The 10,435-nt window shown below is 44.5% G+C and overlaps 1 pseudogene; it reads right to left on the minus strand.

The window, feature by feature from the left end:
• Positions 1-3,888: 3,888 nt before the first annotated feature.
• Positions 3,889-3,982, minus strand: LOC111747747 (U6 spliceosomal RNA; annotated as a pseudogene).
• Positions 3,983-10,435: the final 6,453 nt, after the last annotated feature.

Here is a 10,435-nt window from a genome sequence, read left to right on the forward strand (position 1 = left end):
CTCACTTTCCAGCCTGCTGCCTACCCTATGAATTTCAGACTTGCCAGCCAGTTGCATGAGCTGATTCCTTAAAATAAATCCATATCTATCTTTTTGGAGCCCTGGTGGCGCAGTGGTTAAGAGCTCAGCTGCTAACCAAAAGGTTGGCAGTTTGAATCCACCAGCTGCTCCTTGGAAACCCTATTGGGGCAGTTCTGTTCTGTCCTGTAGGATCGCAATGAGTTGGAATCAACTCTGTGGCACCAGGTTTGGTTTTTTGTTTTTATCTATCCATCTAATCTGTCTACCCAGCTACACACCAATCCATCCATCCATCCTATTGGCTTTGTTTCTCTGGAATACCCTGATGCTGATACACCTTCTCTCAAAGATTTTCCATGGTTCGATTCCCCAACCTTGCCCAATCATCTGTTGTTTAGGTCCATCAAGCCTCAGTTTCCTCATCTGTAAAATGGGAAGGATGCTAGGACCTATCTCATGGAATTGTTGTGAGGGGAAAGAGTTAGCACATGCAAGGGACTGGCAGAGTACAGGCTCAATAACTATGAGCTGTTATGAATATAGTAAAAGTAATATTACTATTATCATCTCTTTGAAAGTTAATTAAAATTCTTAAATGTGTCTATTCACACCAAAGCTAGCTTCCCCAGTGATGAGCACCTCACCATGGAGAAATTTAGACCATCTAATGTCTTAATGTTTGATGAGTAAAAAAATATATATATATTTTTATATTTTTTTTAATGTCTTAACGTTTGATGAGTGCCTATTTTATGAATTCATTTATAGCACTGAAACCAGAGAGACCAGGCTTCAAATCCCAGCTCCACTTCCCATCTGCATGACCTTGGGTGAGTCATTTTGCCTGTATGAGCCTCAGCTTCTCCATTTGGAAGACAGGAGTAATTATGGCTGTTTCACAGGCTAGCTTGAGGATGAAACGAGGTTATGCATGGAAAACCCTGAACACAGGGCACTTGAGAGCATCCTACACCTCTTTTTCCAGCTGTCATTTTTTCCTCTTGGTGTAAACAGAAATAAATAGAAATGAATGCAGTCTTTTGCGATCTATGTGCTGTTCTGCCTCTAGAGACACATGGACAGAGGAAGAAAGTGCAAGGAGGTTATTGGTAGAGTTGGAAATTGCTTTTCTTAACCTCCTTGCTAAGCTGGGAGGATGGAAGCTTGGACTGCTGGCAGCCCTCTTTGCCACTCTGAGGGGAGAAACTTGTCTGAGGATGAAGTCAGCATAGAAGAAAACAGGACCTAGAAAAGGAGACAGACGGCTTCAACACGGAGGCTCTTGGTCCAGCTATTCCTGATGCCCATCGGGTCAGTAAACTTTCCAATTAAATAAGCCAATAAGTTATTTTTGGCCTAAGTCAGTTTGAGTTGGGTTTCTGTCACTTGCAACCAGAAGCATTGTGACTAATTCAAATATGTTAGATTAAACCATCTCAGTGTTTTTCACCTATGCTGACATTGTCTAATTCTCTCAGGTTTGGCACAATCTGCACTGTAGTCTCCAACAGTGAAGAGAATTGCAGCTTCTTTAATCTTCATGGATGATTTACCACTTCACCATCCCAACGGTCCTGCTGGGTAGCTTGAGCAGCTCATGTTACCTGGTGTAGCAGACACTGTTGGTTGCCTTCTGTATGGGTTAAATAGTGTCACCCCAAAATTCATGTCCATCCCAGAACCTCAGAATGTGACCTTATTGGAAATAGTGTTGTTGCAGGCGTAACTAGCTAAGGTGAAGTCTTTGATGGATTGATTTGTGTCCCCCAAAAATGATATGTTGAAATTCTAGCCCCTGTATCTGTGAACGTGGTCCTGTTTGTAAATAGGATTTTTGAAGATCAGTTAAGTGAACATAAGGACATATCAGAGCAGGCTGGGTCCCAATTCTACATGACTAGTATCCTTATAAAATCCTTATAAAAGAGAAGATATACTGAGAAACAGAGGAAGCATGGCCATATGATGCTGCAGCTGCAAGCCAAGGACACCTGGAGGTACCAGAAGCTAGGAGAGAAGCATGGAACAGATTCCCCCTTAAAGCCTCAGAAGGAATCAGCACTGCTGACACCCTGATCTCAGTCTCACAGCCTCTGGAAATGTGACACAACAGACTTCTGTTCTTCTCAGCCATCAGGGTTGTGGCATTCTGTTATGGCAACCCGAGGAAACTAACACAAGGCCATACTGGAGCAGTGTGGGTCCTTAATCCAATGTGACTGGTGTACTTATAAGAAAAGGAGAAGAGACCCAGAGACGGAGATACAGGGAGAACGCCATGTGACAATGGGACAGAAGTTGGAGTGATGTACCCAGGGCTGCTGGCAACCCCAGAAGCTAAGAGAAAGGCCTGGAAAAGATTGTCCCCTAGAGCCTTCAGAGGGAGCACCGCCCTGCCAGCACCTTGGTTTTGGGACTTCTGGCCTCCAGAACTGTGAGAGAACAAATTTCTGTTGTTTTAAGTCATCCAGTTTGTGGTAATTTGTTATGGCGACCCTAGGAAACTAATCTACTTTCCTAGCATACTTTTCCTCCGTCTTCCTCCCATTTTGTTCACGTTCACAGCTCCCGGTCCACCCAGCCACTTGCCTCAGTGGAAGCTGACCCACCTCTCATTCTGAGGTGAGCTAGATTGACTAAGGGTAATCCCTCTTCCTTCTCAGGGACTGATTCCAGAAAGGTCATGTGACCCAAATCTGGCCAAAGAGATCTGAGGAGAAATTTGCTGAGTGGAGCTTCTGGGAGAAGTCTCCTGAGCCCTACAAGAGAACTTCCTGCGAACTTTGTCCCAGTGGAACCATTGTCGCCACCTTCTTGCCACGAGGGGGAAGCCCTGAGGAGGACAGCACAGTGAAAAGAAGTGATGGAGAATTCCTGCATCCATGATGACGGGGTTGAACTGACAAATCATTCCGCCTTGGCCTCAGAGCTCCCCACTATGTGTGATAATGAGTGTCTTTTACATTGACCAATTTTGAGGCAAGATTTCTGTTACTTACACTCAAAACCATCTTGATTAGTACACTCCCATGTTGTAGATAAAAGAAATAAGATTCAGAAAGGAGAAGTAGCTTTCTCTGAGATTGTCAAATAGCTGAAGGAAAGAAAAGGGAGTGTATTGACTCAAGTAAGTTTAGAGTACAGGAGTAGACAAACGTCCCTCAGCTGGTGAGTGGATAAACAAACCGTGGTACGTTCATGCCATGGACTATTATTACTCAGTAGTAAAAAGGAACAAACTACTGATACACCAGCAACATGGGTGGACCTCAGATGCCTTATGCTAAACACAAGAAGCCAAGCTCAAAAGACGACATACTGTGTGATTTCATTTACATGACATTTTTGAAAAGACAAAACTGCAGGAACAGAAAACAGATCCTTGGTTGCCAGGGGCTGTGTGGAGGGAGCGGAGACTAGCAAGGCGTATGAGGCAATTGTGTATGTGTGTGTGTGTTGGAACTGTTCTGTATCTTGATTGTGGTGGTAGTTCATGACTGTGTATATTTGTCAGAACTCACAGAAGCACACTTTAAAAAGGGTGAATTTTATATATCATACTTTTGTGTGTGTGTATGTATTGTTTATTTGTTTTTTATTGTGCTTTAAGTGAAAGTTTACAGTTCAAGTTAGTTTCTCATACAAAGATTTATGCACACATTGTTATGTGACCCTAGTTGCTCTCCCTGTAATGTGACAGCACGGTCCTCCTTTCTACCCGGGATTTCCCGTGTCCATTCAACCAGCTCTTGTCCCTATTCAACCAGCCCTTGTCCCTTTTTGCCTTCTTATCTCACCTCCGGACAGGAGCTGCCCATTAGTCTCATGCATCTACTAGAGCCAAGAGTCATTCACTTCACAAGTATCAAAAATATGGAACGTGTTACAAATTTGTGTGTCATCCTTGCTCATCTTCTCTGTATCCTTCCAGTTTGAGTATATGTGCTGCCGACGTGAACACTATATATCATTCTTTTAAAAAATAAAGAGTCCAGGGTTTGATTTCAGGCATGGCTGGGTCTAGGATTCTCTCCACCTCTCGGACTCTTACCCCCAACCTTGGCTTTATTCGCAGCATTCTCTCCCCAAGTGGTGAGAAAGATGGCCTTGGGCTATGCCAGGTTTACTCCTCCCAGCTTAGCAACTACTACGGGAGGGAGTGCCTCTTTGCCAATACCAGTTGCCATTGAGCAGACTCCAACTCATGGTGACCCCACGTGTGTCAGAGTAAAACTGCCCATAGGGTTTTCAATGGCTGATTTTTGGGGAAGTAGATAGCCAGGCCTTTCTTCTGAGGTGCCTCTAGGAGGACTCGAATCTCCAGCCTTTAGTGTTAACCATTCGCACTAGCCAGGGACAAACACGCCACAGTGTCTACAAATCCGAGCTCTTTCAAGATGGGCAGGCTATGTAACTTGCCGAAGGTCCTACTGGTGGGGGGCAGAACTGGGATTCAAACTACAACCAGTTGATGCCAACACGCTCATTTTCTCCTACAAGGAAGTAGATCATGAGGACTTTTCTTCTGAGGTGCCTCTGGGTGGACTGTAACCTCCAACCTTTCCATTGGGGTACGTTAACCATTTGCACCACCCAGAGACTTCTCTTAGCCATAGTTCCTGTGAACGTCCCAAAGTTGAGTCTCATTGTCTTGCCTTGGGGTATGTCTTGCTTGGGGAAAGAGCCTCATTGAAACCCCATGGACCAAGAGTGAGGAGGGATGGATCGCAAAGAAAATCAAGGAGCTTTTGCCAGCAGCCCCTATGCCTAAGTTAAGCGTCAAATGCCCAGCTCCTGTTCTCTGGTCGACATTTACGCAGGCTGTGCAATTCTGTCCTTGCATTCTCTCCAGCAAAGCCCACGTAGGTACAACACACACTCATCATTCCATCCCTGGGTTTTCATAAAAACCCAAGTCCACGAAGTAGCAACTGCAATGTTTTTCAATCACACAGCAAAGATATTTAAAAATATCACCCATATGTGTTTTAAATACAGGCAAATAGCTGGCAAGGCAGCCGCCTTCACACTCGCGTGCCATTCTGAGTTATAATCTTCTCGCTTCCAACTCTCAAAATCACACGTTGAAGGCCAGACAAGCCCAGAACGCTGCTAACGCTGTGCATCTATCCAGAATGTTCCCAGCTGGCGCAGCTCAGCCTTTATTCGTGGTGGAGAAAACATCTATGATACCGGGAAGGAACTGAAGGGGTCCTGGGTTTGAGCTGAATCATTTGTTCTCCACTGAGAATACAGAAACAGAACCAGGTAATTTACTCATTTTTTTTGTTGTGGTAAATACATAACAAAACCTTTGCCATTTCAACATTTTTTATACATACAATTCATTGACATTAATTATGTTCGTCAACTGTTACCACTGTCAGTTCCCAAATATTCCTGTCCCCCTTAACAGAAGCTCAGTGCCCTCTAAACGGTGACTTACCTTTTCCCCATCCCTCCTGCCTCTGGTAACCACTAATGACTTTTGAACTCTATCCATTTGTCTGTTCTAGATATTACACATAAGCGTGATCATATAATATGTGGTATTTTGTGATTAGCTTCTTTTACTCAGCATAATGTTTTCATAGTTCATCCATGTTGTAGCACGTATCAGGACCTGATTTCTCTTTATGGCAGAGTAATATTCCATTATATGGTGGAGTAACATTCCATTGTACCACACATTTTTTACCCATTCATCTGTTCATGGGCATTTCGATTGTTTTCATCTTTTGGCTGTTGTGAAAAGTGCTGCAGTGAACACTGGTGTACAAGTCTCTGTTTGCATTCCTACTTTCATTTTTTTTTTTTTTTGAGTATATACGTAGGAGTAGAATTGCTGGATCATATGGTAATTCTTTATTTAACTTTTTGAGGAAGTTCCAAACCATTTTCCATAGAGACCATGTTATTTTACAGTTCCACCAGCAATGAGTGAGGGTCCCAATTTCTCTACATCCTCATCAACACCTGTTGTTTGGAATCAGTGAGTTTTCTTCAGATCCACCCTTCTTCATGGAACCATCCTTACCTCTCCAGCCCATGTCTGCTTTCTTGCTGCCCCCTTCTGCTTGCCCACAGTGCCATCTATCTGGTATTAATGTCTTTAAAATGCAGCCTTGCTAATATGTGATCTTGTAACTTAAGTGTCCCTGCATTTTCTCACCTTTCAGATTTCTACTTTCCTTTAATATCTAAAGTAATACCCTTCTGCTGTAAATAACAAATAATTCTAGCTCAAACTGGCTAAAATTATAATAGATATTCTTTATATTCCAGAAGAAATACAACGATAGGTGAAGCCAGGTTTGGTGTGATAGGTAGGTGCATGATGTCAGCTCTCTACCCTGTTATCCTCTGTGTGGCCTTGGCCCTCAGCCTGCTGCCCCTCATGGCCCCAGGATGGCTGCCCTAGCACCAGGTACCACAGCTAGGCACAGAAACATTCACAGTAAACCTTCCTTAGAAGCTCCTCACATCTCATTGACCGGAACTAGGCCACATGCCTACTGCTGAGCCAATCGCCTGCAAGGGCAATGGGAGCATGGTTTAGACTTTAGACCAATCAGGAGTTAGCTCTGAAATTGAGGAGAGTGTCATCCTTATTTCCCCCTGCATGACTACAAGTCTCATTAAAATGTTTCCCCTAAAACTTCCCCAAATGAGCAGGCTCTATCCCCAGAGCTTCAGGCACAAACTGAAGAGGATTTGATGAATGTCAAGTTTTGCATCCTACTGAGTTCTCCTTCAGCACATGGTGGAATTGTACTTACTTCCTCACGATGGGGCATGGCCAAGGGACCTGCTTTGGCTTGAGGAATGTGAGGTGAAGAGACATGTGTGATTTCCAGGTAAATGCTTTTAAGTGACAATGTGTGGCTACCATAGTTACCTTTCCCCTTCCATGACTGCCAGTGATAGAGGCTCCATGGTCCTGGGCCCTTGAATGAGGATGACATGGTAGAGCCCTCAGTTGACCCACAGTGGACATGTAGCAAGAGCAGAAAGCAAACATTTGTTGTTTTAAGCTATTGTAGTTTGGGGATTGCTACTACCACATAACCTAGCCCCTTTCGACTGACCAAAGGGGAAGCCAGGAAAGATATGATGCACACAAATCCCACTTTCTTCAAGGAGCCTTCCTTGTAACTCTGGACAATGTACCATCGCTCTCTCTTTCCATCTTGATCACCCACAAATATCTCTTCCCTACTTCCCTCCCTCCCTTTCTTCCTCCCTCCCTTCCACCATCCATCGTTTTTTCATTCAGCTATTCATCACACTTCCTTTCTCCCTCCCTTCTTCCAGCAAATATTTTTTGAGTACTTACTATGTGCCAGTGACTAGAATTCTGTTATGTCGTGACTTGATTCCAGGTTGTATTGTGCAGTGTTATCCTTATAGAAGGGCTTTAGTACATTCTCATTGGAATCTGAAATCTTTCCAGAAGTGCAGATGTTTGGGACGCTGGGAATTCTGTATCTGGAGCCATTCGTTGTGTCTACAGGGTCTCAATCTCTGAGATGCTAATGGGCAAGGACTCTGCCTATTTTCAGTCCAGGTACCACTGTGTGAATGTGTCTTGACTACAAAGATGAGCAAACACCAGGAGAATAGCTGCTTCTCCCTTGCCCTCCGTAACACCCGTATTTTTGGAAACCCCCAGGCATCTTGCTTTAAGAAAATTGACATATGAACTTTGAAACTGACGAAGCAATCAAAAATTATCACCAATAATTATTGCTGTCCACTATGCACCCAACCTCTTTGCTAGATGATTTTAGACTCTTACTGTGGCTTGTCAGGATAGTGAGGTTCAGAAAAATGAAGAGAGTTCCCAAGACCACCCAGTCAGTATCAGAGAGGAGATTTAGCTCTTGCTAAATCTGGTCCACTTCACTGTTTTATAATTTATTATGATCTGTTTTCAGATAGGAGAAGATATGAAGAGTAATATTATAGCATCTAACCTACCACCCAGCTTAAAAAATAAAAGATTACTGGCTAAAGCCCCCTGCGTACCCCTCCTCAATCTTAGTTCTTTCCTCCTACCTCCCCTGTCAGAGGTCATTTCTATCCAAATTTGATGTTTATCATTCCTATGAATTTGTACTTTTTTAAAATATATGCATGTATCCTTAAAAATACTTAATGTAGTGTTGCTTGCATTTAAGTATGTAAATGACATCATACTGTTTGTATTCTTTGGCAACTTGATTTCTTCAGTCAGCATTACTTTTGGTGAGAATCCTCCATGTTGACTAATGTAGTTCTGAACAACCTTTTCTAATCAGCCTTGTATGTGTTCCCTGATGTACTTGGACGAGAGCTCTAGCTGGGTATATTCCTAGGGATAGATTGCTACGGGATATGGCATGCATATCTTCAACTGTACTGGATCATGCCAGGCTGTTTTCTAAGGTGGTTGTACCAGTTGCACTCCCACCGGCAGTGTGTGAGTTCCAGTTGCTCCATATCCTCATTAACACTTGCTATTGTTGGGCTTTAAAATTTTGGTCAATCTGGTGGATGTGAAATGGCAGCTTATTATAGTTTTAATATGAATTTTTCCTCATTACTTGTGAGGCTGAGCAGTTTTTACTGTATTTATTGGCCATTTGAGTTTTCTCTTCTGTGAGGTAAATGCCTGTCCATGGCTGTTACATCAAACTCTAGAAAAGGATCTCTTTAGGCAGGGCCACTCGTGGAAGAGTTAAGTCTTCATTTCTTTCTAAGACCAACTTGCCAAAGGAGCTGACATTCAAGACCTTAACAAAGAAGAGAAAAGGGGAGTGGGTTGGGGGAACATTGTGGCAAGAGAAGTGGGATTCCCCTCTATTTACCACAGTGATACCCCTCAAAAGTCAGTATTGAATGATGGACCTCTTAATACCTCATGTTTCAGGAGAACTCACACTTTTCCAAACACATCCATGAGTGGTCATGGAGCTTCATGCTGCAGAAGTTGGGTTAAGCAGGGAGAAGCATTCCACTTTTACAGATGTGGAAAATGAAGCCTCGAAGGTGCTGGGTGACCTTCCCAAAGCTATATGGCATCATAACTTTGGCTGGCTGGGGTACCAGACCTTCTGAGACCCCAGAATCCAGGGCCAGTGGGGGAAGCTGCCAGGAGGACTGGCAAGAGCACCAGGGGACTTCCCTGGTGGACATAGTTCGTCCTGTGGGGCCACTGATGGCCTAAGGGAGGCCTCAGTGGGAACCCAGGCCTGATCTCAGTGAGCCTGCAGTGTTGGGTCAGGGGGACACAGCAGGCAGAAAGCACATGTCCCATGGTGTTCAGGTTGTGTGGCTTTGGTGGGACCTGAGGCTGGTAAAACGACAAGACTGACTCAGGAAGGAGGCAGGGTCCAGCTTGCCAGTGGGGCAGCTCAGGATCCAGATGCTGCTGTAACAAATAGCACCCAGCTGCGTAGCGGCTCCAGTAAGCGGTGCTTGTGTTTCCCTCTGGAACAGTCCTCTGCAGGTGTTCCTGGGTGGCGTGGCTTTCCTCCACAAGAAGTTTAGTAGCCTAGGCTCCTCCCTACCATTGCATCTTGCATCCTTTTCCTGAGACCAGTGCACTTGCTCAGGCATGCTCTTTCCATAGCAAAAGCAAAGGTACGAGAGGGCAAGTGGAAACACGCAAGATCTCTCGAGACCCAGGCCCAGAACTGGCATGCTGGCACTTCCATCTCATCCTGTTGGCCAAAGCAGGTCCCATGGCCAAAACCAAGCTCAAGAGGACCCGCCCACAGTGGGAAGGTCATTGGAACAGCATATGGCATAAGGCAGGGAATACTGGGAATGGTAAAGAATTGGGCCAGTGACATCATCTGCCACCAAAAAACAAACAGTTGCCATTGAGTCAACTCCAACTCATGGTGACCCCATGTGAGTCAGGTAGAACTGTTTTCAATGGCTGAATTTTTGAAGTAGATTACCAGGCCTTTTTACTGAGGTGTCTCTGGGTGGACTTGCACCTCCATCCTTTTAATTAGCAGCTGAGCACGTTAACAGTTTGCACCAACCATAGACTCCATCATCTGCCACAAAAAAGGAAAAAAAAGCCAGGTAGGTATTATTCTCCCCATTTTCTAGATGAGGAAGCTGACATCCAGAGAGGTTAAGCACTAAGATCGAGGTCACACAGGCCAGGTAGCTGTAGAGCCAGGAGTCAAACCCATAGGTGTTTGACTCCGCTAGGCTACATCAAAACTTGACTCCGCTATTGCTGGCATCCTTGGGCAGCCATTTCCCAGTGACTGACTTTTAAATAAAGTGTGGAATGCACAGTTTCCCATGCCTAATCTCTCTTTTACATTCGTTGCTTGTCTGGGCCACCATCTGTCCCTCCGCTCTGCAGTGTCGCTTCAGCAGTGGGGCGAGGTCTTGCCAGCCAGGTTCCCTC

Source organism: Loxodonta africana, chromosome 19 (assembly GCF_030014295.1).
Source record: "Loxodonta africana isolate mLoxAfr1 chromosome 19, mLoxAfr1.hap2, whole genome shotgun sequence".
Lineage (NCBI taxonomy): Eukaryota > Metazoa > Chordata > Mammalia > Proboscidea > Elephantidae > Loxodonta > Loxodonta africana.